Genomic DNA, 15764 nt, shown 5'->3' on the forward strand with positions numbered 1-15764 from the left:
CAGACATCTGACACTGTGGGGACCAGCTCAGCATATGCATGTAAATTACACAAAAACAGCGGTTTTACTGTACTTAAAATACTACCTACTTAATTGTAGCCAGTGCTTACAGTCAAAAATGCTGTCACGTTGCAAAGCCCGTTACTTCAAAACACAGAAAACATCAGCTACATCTGCCCGGGACCTTTGATGTAGGCCCGCGGCTCATCTCATTATGGCAGTCTTTAATTACACGGTCCCATATTGTTTTTCAGAGGGGCCCCGCGCTGCCGTGGCCCGCGCTGAGAGCGCTGAGAGCCCTGAGGGCCGAGGAGCCGCTCGCCGCTCCCCTGCCCGCCCGGGACCTGTGGGACGCGGCGGCTCCGAGCCCCGGCCGGCGGGAGCCCCGCACGAGCCGCTCCCGAGCCGCCCCCGCCGCCCTATTGGCTCTCGGCTGCCGTGACGTCATAGCGCCCCTCCGCCGCCGCCCGTGAGCCCCCCGCACCACTCTGACGTCACCGTCAGCCCACGGCCGGCGGGGGGCGGGGCCCGCAGCCCCGTGCCCGCCCCTCGGCCCCGCCCCCGCGGCTCGCAGCGGGACAGACCGGCCGGTGCCGCCCGCCGCCCCCAGCGCCGCCGCCGCCGCCAGGTAGGGCCGCGTTCCCGGCCGGGAGAGAGCGCAGCGCCGGGGCTCCCCGCCCGCAGATGGGATGCAGCGCGGTCGCCCGGGCCCAGAGGGGGATGCGGAGGGGAACGGGGGCTACGGCGGGTGGGGGGCGCCGCGGCGCGGGCCGCGCAACAAGTGCGGCGGCAGCGCTGCCGCTGCGCGGAGCGGAGGGGGGGCTTGGCGTCCGTCGGGGAGCGGCGGACCTGCGGCCGGGGACGGGGCCAGCAGCGGTGGGCAGGCCGGCCGGGGAAGGGAGGGGACGGGGCGGCGGAAGGGACGGGGCTCTCGCCGGGAGCGTCTTTTTCCCGGTGCAGTTTAGTCAAGAGCATGATGCAATCCCATATTACCATGGATACTGCATCCCGGGCGGCGGCGGCAGCGCCTTCCGCCGTGCGGGGCACGGGGTGGGGTGAAAAAACGGGCAGGAAGGGAGGAGACCCTGCACCTCAGCCCCCATCCTCCGCCGTAGTTGTTTTCCCGAGGAGCTCGCGGAGGGCTGAGCTCTGCCACGGCTCCCGACGGATCCGTCTTTTTCCCCCGTGGCGGGTGTGCGGGGTGTGCATCCCGCCAGCCCGGCCCCGCTGAGGCGGCTCCTGCCGGCCGGGGGAGCAGCCCCGCGGAGAGGCAGGGTGTCAGCGGAAGGGCTCGTCGGCCTCGGTAGGGACGGCTGTTACTTCTCCTTCTTCCCTGAGCTCTTGCCCAGCCCCCCTGACCTCCTTGCTGGTTTACAACTAGAGCCGCTGGCACGGTAGTTCCTGGGTCTGTGTGTGGGACAGGGCAGACGCCGTGTTAAACCAGCGTCCTGGAGATATGCAGTGCTTCTGGAAGGGGCCGGCCCGTCTTAAAGCCTAGATGTTTAAGAAGAACATGCCTTAGGAAATGAGCAGAAAAGGATGAGCAAACGATAGAAATGTGTCAGTGTGTCAGATGCCTGTGCAGGTACTTTCTTAAAAACTTTATAACTTTGCTTTTATCTCTTCACCTCCTGGAAGCCCTCGGGCACCAGCAGCATTGGAAGCAGTGCTCGGGGTAATGTGAGGTGTTGTCTTGGGTAGTGTGTTTTCTCCTTCTCGGGCTTCGTTTGTTGCTTTTCCGCCCTCATTCCTTTCCCCTGATTCCCAGATCTGAGGATCCCGCTCCGGAGAGCTTTCCGGTATCCATCTGTGCTGTGAGTCTGCAGACAAAAGGTCCGTTTTGCAGACCTGGGCAGGAATAGTAGCAACCTCGGCTTGCTCAGCAAGGGAGCTTCTGGCAGACAAGAGGCGTTTCTCCCTCCGGCAGCTGGGTGCAGTGCCCGCGCCGTGTCCCAGCCGCGGCTGAACGGCAGAGCTCCGTACGCCTCATTTGTGTTCTCAGTGCTTCGGGTGATCTCTGATGCCGTGGGATTCAGGGCCATGGCAGAGTTCTCGTGGCTGTGACAGAAAACTCCAGCAAAGAGCTCAGCCGGTTCCTAGCGATAGGGAAAACAAGGCAGGGGCATGGCTGCAGTTGGGATGCTTCCCGTCAGGAAGTCTCCAAAACCGCTCTGTGCAAATGGAAACACGCCCTGCAGCTGAAACTAGAGGAGGATGAGGCGTCTCCCGTGGCGGCACAGCCTTTCGCGGGAGTTTTGCGCCAGGTTGCTCCCAGGATGAGGTTATCTCTGCCGGAGCAGCTCCCTGCCGGCACCCGGCAGCCGCGGGCCTGCCGTAAACTGGAATTACCGCCGGTGGCCGCGGCTGGGTGGAGGGTTTGCGGCTGCGAAGTTTTTGTAGATGGTGCTGCTGCATCCGTATTAAGCTGCTAGCGTAGAGAAAGGGGATTTGTTTGGTTTAAACAAGAACTTGTGAATAACGATGAGGAGTTTTGCGATGTGTTTCACTCTAAGCCCTCCTCGCTCCTTCACAGCCCGAGCTTTTCCTCTGCTGCTAAAATACTCCATAGTTAGAGATAAGTCCCGGTGCAGGCTCACCGCTGCTAGCAGCAGCTGAAGCTGTGTCGAGGAGTGTCAGCCTGTGGTACACGTGATCGTCTGATGCTGTTTAACAATAAAAGCTGGAGGGTTTTTATATAAGTATTCATGTATTTGTGGTGCACTGGAGATGGTCTGCTTGCAGAGCAGCAAGTAGCCAACGCTTATACTCCGGCTGGAGGTACCTGAACTTGCACACAGAGGGGGTATTTTACCTGAAACTTGTGGTACTTGGAGATAGCTGGGGGGAGATCCCTTCCTACCTTTATGTGAATTTAGGAGCAAATGAAAAGGACCGCTGTGCTGTTTGCCGAATTAAGCGTGGATTTGCCCTGAGAGACGTTGTTGGCAGCTGATACTGGTCAAGAGCACTAAAAGACACGCCAGAATTTTGCTTGACTTTACTGAATTTCACGCGGCGCACATTACATATGTAATGCGCGCTGGAAGCACTTCTTCGAGTTTTTTATTCCTAAGTAGCTAAGTGAATTTGTCATGTGTTCTGACTTAAGTCTCCTGTATTTTGGCATTCAAATGTAAGCAGGGAGAGAAGCAGCGAAATGAATATGCAGTGTGGCTTTGTCTTGCAAGCTGGCAAAGGTCTGCCTGATGGTCTCTGTGCCTCATGCTGCTTTTTAAAAAACGGCTGCACTTTGTGAGTTAGTGCCTTTTACCTAGCAGCAGCTGATCAGGTGGACCAGACCATCATTGATTAAAACTCATGCATATTTGGTACTTAAATATAGTGTCATTAATGATATTTCGTTTATGTGCCATCTGACAAGTCTCTGGGTTTACTTATTGCAGTATTTTTAGTAAGTTGATGTTGTTCTTAAGTTTCTCAGCATGAATTCTTCTTGTTGCATTCTTTGTCTTTAGTACAGCCAGAATTTAAATAAAATATTTTGAATTCTCTAGTCTAATCTCTTCTTTCCCTACTGACTTTCATTTTGTGTTGTTTATAAGAGGAATTAACTTAGAGAAGATAAGTTAACAGAACAAAAAAAGTAAATTTGAAATAGTACTGTAGATCCATCAGGCCTCTCGACAGTTCTTTTATTTGCACTTTCTTCTGCAACTTGCTAGGAGAAGATTTTTGAAAATACGTTTGAAGATTAAGATTTTTGGGAATGGTGGTGGAACTGACAATATTTTAGGATTTCAGGCTGACCTGGTGCTCAAGTCCAGCAGCCACAGATGGAGAGCCCCGTGCTGATCGTGATCAAGAGCTGCCCCTTTGCAAGCATGTTCTTTGTAAGTGACATTCAGTTGCTAATTCGTAAAGTGCTCGCAAGTACCGAGCTGACCTCATTCCTTTGCCTTCTTCATTTTTGGGGCAGTAAACATTGCAACATCAAAAGCTTCTGTTTCTGCTGAGCTAGGTAAAAAAAAGACACCCAGACAAAGCACAAGGTTAAAATACTTGTCTTCTGCCTTCTTCTAATGGTCTCAGCAACCCTCACTCGGTGACAGACAAAAGCAAATCTCCCAGTTAATGGTTTCTGTATCCCACCTGAGAAAAAAATTTGGGAGAGAAACAGCAGTTGCCTACAGTGCGATGTTAAAACAGTGTCATACCTCCATGTGCTGTTGTCCCCTCTGACCCTCTTGGACCTAGTGCTAAAAGCATGTCACCAGTGAGCATTCATTCTGCTGCTGCCTGCGCAGGGGGCAGGGCAGGAGCAGTGTGGTGGTGTGGAGCAGTGACTGGATGGCAGGGGGGCTCAGTGCCATGTCAGGTGTTACCCTGCTACCCGCATGGTAGGTGACTTAGCTCTCTGGGTCTGGGTTCCCAGCAGGGTGGCAGGAAGTGCCTGTGCTGTGCAGAGTTGTCCCCTGTGACAGCTCATGCCAGGCAGGCTCTTTTGGACTGAGAAAGCCCTCTGGAGTGAATGGACTCTTGGTGGTGTGTTGGGATTTCTTTGTTCAGGACTTGGAGATTTTGTTCTCTGACTTTGAACTTAGAGAGGCAGAAGTGTTCTCTCATTGCTGAAGAGCAGAGCCACAAATACCTCTACTTATTCTTTCTTGGCATGTTGTTTTACTCCTGCTATCTTAAGATGGATCACAAGCAAAATGTTGGCTCTTCACAGCTACAAAAGCTCCACTTAGATTTGGCAGCTCTTCCTTTAGGGTGTGAAGGCACATATAGGTAATTGTGCTGTTTACTATAACCTCCCCTGCATAACAACTCATTCATTTTGTCTTCTTAATGTCAATCCCCTTCTGTTACCATCTGTCATTACCATGTCCTGAATTAGTTGTGTGGGGATGAGGTCTCTAAAACTGTTTAGACAGAGGAATACCATGGGGGCTGTTGACCTCAGCTCTTGCAGTAATGCTTTTGTTTTCCTATTTTTACAATGTACAAAATTACATTCTTCCAGGCTGCAGCATAAGCTTTTCAAAGCTGTTTTGCTGTATAATAGACTGAAGAAATTGATGCTTTCTGAATGATAGTCAGAGCACACTTCTCCATGTGCATCCAGACACTTCACAAAACTGACAATAATCTTTGTAATGTAGTTGCAAATTTGTTTTGTGATTCTTAAATGTGTTAAAAATGCAGAGATTCCTGCAGTTTGTGCATACTAGCATTGAAAATGCTTTTTCCCCTTAAATGGAAGAACACACAAGGACAAATGAAAAGGATAATCAATGAATTATGTAGAAGTTGGTATGTTTAATAAACTTTTTTCCAGGTCAGTTTGCTTCGCTATGACCTTTCCTAAGGCTGTTTAAATTTGGTATTGCAGCAATATGGTTAAGAGGGCATTGGTTCAGCTGATATCCTTGCAGTTCCTGAGTGCTGATTGGTAGAAGTGATTTATATCTGATTTTCTGAGGGCACCAAAGCCTGTCCCCATCATCCGACAGAACAGCAGTTAGGTCTTTTCTTTGATGAGGGCGAACAGTGACATGAATTGATTTTTTTTTTGATTGACAAATCAAATAAATGATGCCTTCAATGTTATTATGGAAATAACTTGTAGAGTTGCTGTCGACTGTGTATGCATTGGGTCTCCTTATGTCTATTTAATGAAATTAATCTCCTGAAATTTATTGCCTAGATTTCTCTGTGTTTTGGTGTTTAGAACACATTATTTTACAGGGCAAATAAGAGCACAAGAGCGAACTTGTCTGAAGTATGTGGTTGGTAAATGCTTTCCTGCTTTATTGGATGCATTGGAGAATTATTTAATTTTCTTGGTGAAATAGTTGACTGTCATTAAAAAGGAGTAAACCTCCTTACAGGTGGACAGATTTTACAAAAAATGCATGCTGCTAAATGCAATTGTCACTTCTCCATGAGCAAATGAATCATGCTACTTATGCTGAGCTCAGTGCCACGAGTTGACGTGGCCTTGACATCCTGTTGCAAATGGATATTTTTCATGCCCTTATTAAACCTTTATTAACTGTAGAGGTTATGCTTCATTAACAATAGCTTTGTTAATGACCAATGGCATACTGGGCAGGTAGAAATATACAGACATTTCGTGAACTTGTATTTAAGCTAGAGTTGTTTGTATTTAATTGACCTCTGTGTCAAAACTTCATATCAAACATTTGCCTGCCAAATGATATGCTTTGACTAAATATGTTGAGTTGCCCTAACATTTACAGGAGATAAAACTTGCTTGTGCAACACCGCAAATATGGAATAAGCCTTTTTCCCTTGCATCTTCAAATTGTGCCCTGAGCTTTGATCCCTACATAACCCTCCTCTTTGAGACTCTGGGTCAGTGATTGGAACAAAGTGGCTGTTCTTCTGTTATCACTTGGAAGCGCTCCTCTCCCTCTTGACCTTGAGAAAACTGTTTTCTCGCCAGCTGTCTTTGCAGTGACTGGAGGGTAATTGCTTTCTTCCTATGCGCGTGTTCAGGCTCTCTGCTCTAAAACATGTACGTGATTTCAAAAAGGATGTAGTCTTGATTTCAGGTAACCCTAACACTCCAGCTTTTCTGTATGCCAGTGAGAGTTTCTGTTGGTGTCATCTTACAGATGCTATTAGGGTTAGACAAAAACTGCCAAGTATTAATTTGTGGAATAGTGTAATTTAGTTTATTAAACCAAGTATACCTCATGTGTTTAGCTAGTTAATTCATAAGAAGGCAAGTTTGCCTTTTTTCTTTCTTTTTTCCTCCCTCACTTTTTGCTGTTAGAAGTTTGCTGGGAAGCATTTTGGGTTAAAGCTGTATTTCTGCTGTGCCCATGTTGATTAAAGAGTCCTTAGCAAGTGCTAGTTGTGGGAAAATGCCTTCTTCCCTTCAACACCATACAGTTAAGGTTTGGAGCAGACCACAACTTTGTGGAGTTAAAACCATGACACCTATATTTAGAGATCTTGAAGCTCTTAAAAATTAATAAAAGAAATCTACTCTTATATTTGCCACTGCTGTATCATTGTCAACATGGTCTGAATGTAGAGGTTTAGTCCTTGAGCTGATCCTGTATCCTCAGGTTTAGGTTCACTTGAGACAATGAAGATTTGGGAAGCTATAGGCCTTTATACCTTAAAGGCTGTGTAGGCTTCCCTTTAGATAGGCTATTTCTATGCACATAATTGAATCAGAAATCTGAAATTTCTATGCACAGAATTGAATCAGTTAACCTTTTCCTGAAGGAATATTTCCCGCTCTTGGGTTACTTTAAAAAATACTAGTGTTTCAAATCGTCATTTTGAGAATCATCTCCTTGCCAAACAGTAGGGAGAACCTTTGACTTAAATAACAATAACTAAACCTTTAACTAGTTAGGAGGATGACATTCTTCAATGTTTAACATCGCCCTGCCCTTTAGAAAAAGAAACTTGAGAAACCTTTTTGCATGTTGAAGTTCAAATGTCATGTTACTTTGGGTGCATGGCCTGTGTCAGAAACCATCTGTGGGGTCAGTTCATTCACCTGGCTGCTTGCATGCTTTTGAGGAAGGGCTCCTGTGGTAGCTGCAGGCCACTGTTGGGAGAGGCACACAAATCTAGATTTGGCTTTGAGGAACACAGGGAAAGTTGTGCTTGCATTTTATGTACGTGCTTCTGTGGATTGCAGGGCAGCTGATGCTTATGTCTGATTGTGGTTTGGTGGTTCATTTCTGTTTTGCAGTACTGACGTGGAGAGTTTGCTCTTAGCTGATCACAGACCCTGTGAACTGGTGCAAACTCAGCTGGTTGTCCTAAATTAGGGTCATGAATTTATCCCTTGCATCATACATCTATCCCTTGATTCACTTGCTGTACAGGGGCCTTTTGGCATGTTGTTAAGGTTTACATTAATCTTGTGAGCATGACTTTGTGCATGCATAAAGCCTCATTAATGGGGAATTTGTACAACATGGTGCAGAGTGTTATTTTTTTATTAACATATGTGATATAGTGACAGAAAGTAAGCTGCCAGTCCAGTAGGCCTGGTTACGTAGGGATTTTTTTTCTCTGCCTCTGTAACACGCCTAAGCAGAAGGCCTCTTTCAAAAGATTGGAGCAGGTTTTTTTCGTATTTTTTTGAATTCTGACTTGTTTGCCACCCAGAAGATGCAGCTTAGACCATGGTTGCCTCTGCAGCCTCTTGTTTGCTCTGGCTGTAGGAGGGGTGGCTGGGTTTGCCAGGCCCCAGCCACTAGACTCAGCCGTGGGATGGGAAGTTTTATGGGAGTGTTTTCATCACCATCTGCAAGAGCTTAAAACACAACATAAGTACTAGAAGAGAATACAAGTACAAGGAAACACCAGCAATGTAGGGTGGCAGATCCTTACACATCTCTCATTTAGAGAGATGGCACTGAGGAAGTCAATAAGGAGTACTGCATTTGGTTGTTCACTTAAAAATAAGGAGTAAAATAATTGCAGAAGGGCCACTGTGTTTCAGTGTAGATCATTGCCCTTCTAATGCATCAGTTGTTGCTGTTGCCTCTACATTTTTATAGGTAAAAATTGTGCATGGCTGCAAGTAATTTTTAGAGTTGATGGTGTCAGACCACTTGTCATGTGAGTTTAAATAGTAAGAGTTCTCTGTCCTAGTTTCATCTGGAATAATTTTCTTCTTAGTAGCTGGTACAGTGCTTTGTTTTGGGCTTAGTATGGGAATAATGTTGATAACATGGTGATGTTTTAATTGTTGCTGAGCAGGGAGTACTTTAAATCAAGGCCTTTTCAGTGTTCCATGCTCTGCCAGTGAGCATAAGTGCATAAGAGACCAGGAGGAAGCACAATTAGAACAGCTGACCCAAAGAGGCCAAAGGGATATTCCATACTGCAGGATGTCATGGGCAGTGTATAAACTGAGGAGACTTGGTTGGGAGGCTCTGGTTGCTGTTCAGGGATGGGCTGGGCATCGGTCCATGAATGGTCAGCAGTTCTATTGTGCATCACTTGTCTTTCTTGTGTTTTATTCCTCTCTCTCTCTTTTTGTTATCTCCTTTTAATTATTGTCGTTGTTGTTACTGTAATTGTTAATTTTAGTTAATTTATTAAACTGTTCTTATCTTAACCCACAGGTTTTACATTTTTTCTGATTCTCTCCCCTATTCCACCAGGTCTGCAGGGGGTGAGCAAGCAGCTGTGGGGTGTTGTTATTTACCAGCTAGAGTCAAACCCATGACACTCTGTCCTCTGGTGTTGCTGTCTTCATTAGGTTCCAAACTAATTTTCCAGAGGACATACCCATTTCTCCACTTTTACTTGACAAGTTCCCAGAACCTCTAAGTTCTTTATTCTTTTTTTTATCCCTTTCAAAACCATCATCATCTCCCTTTGAAGCACACAAAAGCAGGCTGCAAGTCTGGTTATGCCTTGCAGAATAAAAATAATATCTTTAGGTACTTCTTTGTATTGATTTCTTGTTCTATCACCACTGCTAAGTGGTTGCATTATGGTGCAGGAAGGGACTGCTAATGTTTTCAAATGTTTCTCTCTTTTTTTTTTTTTTTTAAGTCTGTCTTAATTGGCTCATACTTTCTAAATTCAGTGCTGGGCTTGTTTAGATCAGAGACTCAAATCTATTAACTCTAGCTGAACAGTTGCAGAGCTATGATGAATTTCCAGTTGTGCAGACTGAATGCTTCTTGGTTTCACAAAACACGTCAGGCTCAAACAATGCATCAGCTCAGGTATCGGTTGCATATAGCACAGTGCAGTTTTCTAAGCATCTGTGGGATTGACTTTGTGTTTTAAAATATGCATTTAGGAAGCTGTTAAACTATAGCTTTGCATCCTGAAGGATGTGAAACAGAGATGTTTTTCTGTGAGAACACAGTAATGCTGCCAGTTTTTAACTACACTTTACAGTGTATGAAAAACAATCCTCTTGGAGTGTTTTATTTACATCCTTTAGTGTTGTGTTGCCTTCAAAGGAGAGATGCATGGCCTTGGAAGGAGATGACTGTCCTTGAACCTTCAGTGTCTGAGTGGCCAACTGCACGTGTGAAGAAGCCTAGCAGAGAAGTTACGTAATTTTCCACCACTGTCCTCACTTAATTTTTTGTTACTGCACCTTTTCACACTTTTATATATCTGTATCTCTTTTTCAGTCTTTGCTTTTCAAAATCTTACTCACCCAGCACCCTGAAGGGTTGTTTTGCAGAATGGAGGAGCAAGGCTGAGTTTTGCACCAAACTACTAAAGAAGCTCTAATCAGCCATTGGTGGTTCTGGCACATCCTCACAGCATTACTGCTCTTCTAAGATCCTTACCAAATTCCCACCTAAACTGTCAGTCATTAACATAAGAGTCGAATATTAACAAGGTTTTTTGGTAGTTTTTCAGTTTTGTTTTTTTCCCTACCCTTATTCCTCCACCACATATCAGTTCCAGTGTGGGGATTTGAACTTGAGCATTTAACTCCCTGGTCGAGAATAACTGGTCTGTTTAACTGAAGGGTCCTGTTGCTGCTGTTTGATTTAGAGATGACACATCTCTGTGGAGGGCTTGATTTACACAGAGATAAAAACATTGTGGAAAATAACCTGCAACTACAGGAATTGTTTTAATACTTGAAAAATTGCTTTAATGAAAGTTTTTTGCACAAAAACATGTTTTGCTTTTGGCATACAGTAAAAATAGAGATGTGGTGGTGGGATTCCAGAGGGGAGGTCTTTCAGAGAGCTGCTGACATGAATAAGCAATTTAAAGAAGCATTGTTCTGTATCCTACACAGTCTGTACAAAACATGTATGAAATAGGTACACTCAGAATGTACAGGGTTTACTTGCTGAGCAACTTTTAATATATTGACTTTTTATAATTAATGTGCAGAGTCTTCAATATAGAGGCTGAAGAGCACATTTTTGCCCAGAGTTTAGAGTTGCTTTACAAGTGTTGCTGATGAAACACCACTTGATTCTGTCTTTTCACTCCTGGCAGAATATGAGCACTTATAAAATACACTGTAAGTTAGGTTTCACTTTACTGCAGTCAGCATTGTTTCCTATTTGTAAATCACAAATTGCATAGCAATGTGATTTTCTCATCTAACAAACTTATTGTAAGCTTTGGGCATCAAGTAAAAAATATTTGGCATTACCAGAAAGTCAAACTTCCCACTGAAATTTAGTCTTGGGCTACTGTGTTCAAGATATGTCTCAAATCACTAGTAAGGTTGTTGTTTGTTGTTTCTTACAGTATAACATATAAGGCTGAGAATTAAAGGAGATTCTTCCCCTCTGTCCTCAAGGCACTCAACTGCAGGCTGGCCAGGGTGTAGCAAGTGGTTTTGGTCATGTTCACTGCCTGCTTAGCTTTTTATTTCAATCTTTTTCTGTGTATTTATTTTCATTAGCATTGTTTCTGTTGGAATACCTTAGCTGTGTTTAGATTGAATAAAACATTCAAGTTGCCTTTTCTTGAAAGAAGTGTTTTGTTGGTTCTTCATGTGTTTGGTCTCTTGATGGTTAACTTTTCCCCCCTTCCCCTACCTGAGCTGCCTTGAGACCATCCTAAGTCCTGCAGTTTTCAAGACAGAAACAGGCTAACTCATCCTAAAATCTGCATCTTTTGTAGTTTGATCTTATCAAGGTTGGGGTTTTTGTTGTTTGCTTTTTACAGTGCAATAATCTGTCAGTTCATGCTGCTAAAGTTATATTTAAGAAATCTTCTAAGTTAGTTCTACGTGACATATCATGTATGACCTTTTGTTATTTCGTGCTTTCTTTTTTCTGGAAATTTTGTAATTTTCACTAAAACCATTCTTATATGTAAAATGATGATTGTGCAATGCATTTTATTTTGGCCTCCTCTTAATAGCATTTTAGAGTTCTGCATTAGACGTTCTACATCTTCCATTTCGTATGTCTGTTTCATTTGCCTTTCTTTTTGTTATGGTTCTGTGCTGGGTGCAGCGTGATGGCTTTGCTTATCTTCATCCACCTAAGATCTCTTCGTCACCCACGTGTGTGCGTCGTGCTACTGCTTCTCCTGCAGTAAATGAGCAGTGGGATGGACCTGGCCGAAAGCTGATCTTCTTGCTTCCTTGGTTTCTCTGGGCTACCTCAGTTTTTCCAGGTTCTTTCCACCCAGGCAGGGTGGAGAGTAAGGAAGGAATGAAAGCAGCCTTGCATCAGTGTCGGAGCTGTTCTTGTATGTTCCTTTTCACTGCGCGTGCCCTGAGTATGGCTGTGTAGATGGTTACATGGTTATGGTTGTAGAGTGGGCCAGGCTGAATGGAGAGCTAGAACAAGGATCAGGTGATGGGTTGCTGCTGGGCATGGGCTGGCATCACAACTGGATGGATGGAGGTGCTTATCTTTAGGAATGATTAAGTTGCTGAAGATGTTGTTTAAGAGGCATTGCGCACACAGTGAGGCAGAGGAGGCAAGTCTAGTGCCCCCTTTTCCAGGGGACTGCTGCCCTGCAGAGAATGGGATAGCTGCAGGGTTGGGAAGTAAACCCATTGCCTGCTCTTTGGGGGGATATTGCTTTGTCCCTGTATTTAAAGCAGATCTTTTGCATCAAATTATGGTGCTGACCATACCATTGCCCCAGTGCTTGTGAAAGCATGAAGCAAGTGTAGCAAAACCTTCTGCATGCTGGAGCTGGGGGTTCAGTTTAGCTGTGTTCTTCCATGGAACAGATTTTAATGGCAGCAGAGTTTTCACTGCACCAAGAATTTAATACCTCTTATTGAAAGAAAAGAGTGGCTATACTTTGGAGGAAGGGTGCTTACTTTCCTGGAATTCCCTGCCTGATTTCTGCAGGTAACTGAATCCTTTATATTATGAGCTTGCAGAAACATCTTGTAAGTTGCCAGATACGTGGAGTCTTTTTCTTCCAGTAGTCTATTTAAAGTTCATAGAAAGAGAGAGTAAGTGATAAGATCACACGTAGCTGTACCATTATAGAATTTCCTTTTAATTGGTTGGCTGGTCTACCCTTAAAACAAATAATAAAATATAAGAAACCGCAGTACTTGCTTCCTGGAGATGGGTCTTTGGATGAAGTAATGTTTCAGAAAGTGCTGCCAAAATCAAAGAAAGGAAATGCACAGGTACCGATGCTTTCTTTTTTAACTACTGCAGGAGTCGGTCCTCTTTCGTGGGCCATTGTTACAGCAAATATTTGGTACCTCAAAACTTGCTGATTCTCAGCAGAAGTTGGTTTGAGATGGGATGGTGCAGGCAAGGATGTTCAACTCCTCAGGACTCACCAGGCTTTTCAGCCCTGAGCTTCTGTAACAGAAATGCCATCAGCTGGCTGTGTGGTTTTGGCAACAATAAGTGTTTAGCAGTGTGTGAAGAGTTGTACGAAAGGGAAAGGTGCAGGGGAATGATCTGACAAATGTAAGAAATCTCCTTTCTCTTTGATTTCTCTCCCTATGCCAGGACATGTCTTCACTTTCAGTACTCCTTGTGCATCTTGGGCAGGGACAAGGTCAAAAACTTGTTTTTTATAGCATTAACACCTTTATCCTTTAGAAAGGCAGTTAGGTCTTAAAGGTAGGTGATTTTCTAAATAATGAGGCGCTTTTTTTTTTTTTTTTTTTTTTTTTTTTTTTTTTTTTTTTTTTTTTTTTAACTGTTTTGAAGGCAGGGGGGTTAACAAGGCACATAGTGGTTAGGATTCTGTCCTGAGCATCACAATGCTGTGGCATAACACTTATACCTAAAGTAATTTTTCTTTTTCTTTTAATTCTCAGAATGATGGGAAAAGGATTTTTTTTTTTGTACCTTCTATTTAAAGCCAGCTGTCATTCATACTTGCCTGACCTCTGTTAGTACTCTTTACTTATGTATGATGGTACAGTCTGGCATGAAGTTTAGCATCTTAAAATGAAAGCAGAAAGTATTGGTGTGCAGCTGCAGCCACACAGGTTCTCACAGGTGTGCAGCCAGAACACAGAAAAGTTTTAAGATAGACTTCTCAAAGCATGGGTGACTGTATAAAGAAATGGTAGCAAGGCAAGCACTGAGGTACATTTACAGTGCCAGTATGCATCCTTTCTTTTAGGTAAAAATATAGAAATTCACTTGTATTGAGGAATATAACTACTTCAGTATATTGCATGCAGTTTTGTGCGCTAGGGCTCACCAGAGAATTTCACTTCTCCCACAGCACTCCAGGCATGACCCCACAAGAACTGGAAATAGTGTAAGCACACAAATACTTAACATACTGTAACTTGCCTAAGGGTGACTTGTTTGTGTGCTTTTTCAGTGTGATCTGGTTTCCAAAACACCAGTGGTCCTCTGAAAGGTGTCAGTTATCCACCTGAACACAAGGGTTGTAGTTTCACATCTTAGCGGGGCATCTTAATTCAGGTTTTATGTGCACTCTTATCCCTCTACAAGTCAGATTTGCATGGTGTAGCATTACCTTTGTGACTGTCACGCTCAGGTTTCATGGTCTTCTAATTCCTCCACTTTTTATTGGATTGCTGTATCTAGTCAGCATGCGAATCTAAGATAACCTTTTTATAGCTAAACCTTGTTTACAGGGTAACTGCACACAGCCATTTTTTGCTTTGTACAGTGTTTCACGTGTGCAGGACTATTTTAAGTACTTTTATAGATTAGATGGCAAACTTTCATCTGTCAAGCTACTATGCAAAGGAGGTAACCATGACTTATCTCTGTACTTTGAGTTTGATTCTTGAGATGTCCCCTGGGTTCAGAGCTCGGTGCAGGATTTTGGAGGAGTAGGCAGATGGATGACAAATGTTCTTGGTGTTCAGATTTGGTGCTGCAGCTGCGGGGTGTTGGAGGAAATGAGGGACATGTGGACAGACAGTCCCACTTGTCACTCTTTTTTCCTACCTCCTGCTTTTTAAATTTTATTATGCAGTTATGAGGCGTGGGCATTTAAAGAAATGGTAAGTTGAAGCTTACTGTCTTGAGTACACAGTGCTCTTGAATGTAATGGTCATGCAAGGCTACACTTCTCCATCCTTGATCCTACTGGCTGTAGTCTCATTGGTTCTGTTGTTAGAAAATGCAACGTTTTGACCAAGAAGGCTCATTAAAATGGGCTTCGAGGACTGTAACTTTATTTTTCTCCAGTGGAAGTATAAAGTTGATTTGAGTGAAGTACACAGATGGAAATTTCAGGTATCCCATTATTAAAGGAGAGAAAAAAAATTCAGAGTTTTTTGCAGGTGGCTTTTGAATAAAAGAATTAGACCAGAAATAAAAGGTAAAATGCATATGGCCCTCTGGACTTAGCTTTTTTCCCTTCATCTTCTTAACTCTTTAGCTTCCCAGGCCTTCTGAGGCTAATTTTCCATTGGGAGCTGCAGCTATCTCTGTTATCACAGAATAAGCTGAGGTGAAATAGACCCACAAGGATCATAAAGTTCATCTCCTGACCCGGCACAGCACCATCCCCGAGAGTCACACCATGTGCCTGAGAGCATTGTCCAAACTTCTCGAATTCTGCCAGGCTGGTGCTGTGACCACTGCCCTGGGGAGCCTGTGCCAGTGCCTGAGCACCATCTGGGTAAAGAACCTTTTTCTGATACCCAACCTAAACCTCCTGTTACAGCTTCAGGCCATTCCCTCGGGTCCTGTCACTGCTCACCACAGAGAAGAGATCGGTGTCTGCCCCTCCTCTTCCCCTCACAAGAAGCTGGAACTGCAGTGAGGTCTCCCCTCAGTCTCCTCCAGGCTGAAGAGCCCAAGTGCCCTCAGCTGCTCCTCATATGGCTTCCCCCCCAGGCCCTTCAGCATCTTTGTTGCCCTCCTTTG

The 15764-nt window shown here is 44.5% G+C and overlaps 1 protein-coding gene across 4 annotated transcripts in view; it reads left to right on the forward strand.

Moving 5' to 3' along the window:
* The first annotated feature begins 570 nt into the window (after positions 1 to 570).
* The window catches only part of ELOVL5 (ELOVL fatty acid elongase 5), a 39649-nt gene continuing 24455 nt past the window's right edge, over positions 571 to 15764 (forward strand). The window contains exons 1-2 of one of the 4 annotated variants that reach the window (XM_040059698.1): positions 580 to 628; positions 3755 to 3851. The gene's annotated coding sequence lies outside the window, so the exon portion shown is untranslated. Of the gene's footprint in view, positions 629 to 1563; positions 1586 to 3754; positions 3852 to 15764 lie in introns of those variants that run through there. The other 3 variants (XM_040059696.2, XM_058419942.1, XM_040059697.2) reach the window with 3 other exon arrangements.

Source organism: Hirundo rustica, chromosome 3, assembly GCF_015227805.2.
Source record: "Hirundo rustica isolate bHirRus1 chromosome 3, bHirRus1.pri.v3, whole genome shotgun sequence".
NCBI classification, from domain to species: Eukaryota; Metazoa; Chordata; class Aves; order Passeriformes; family Hirundinidae; genus Hirundo; species Hirundo rustica.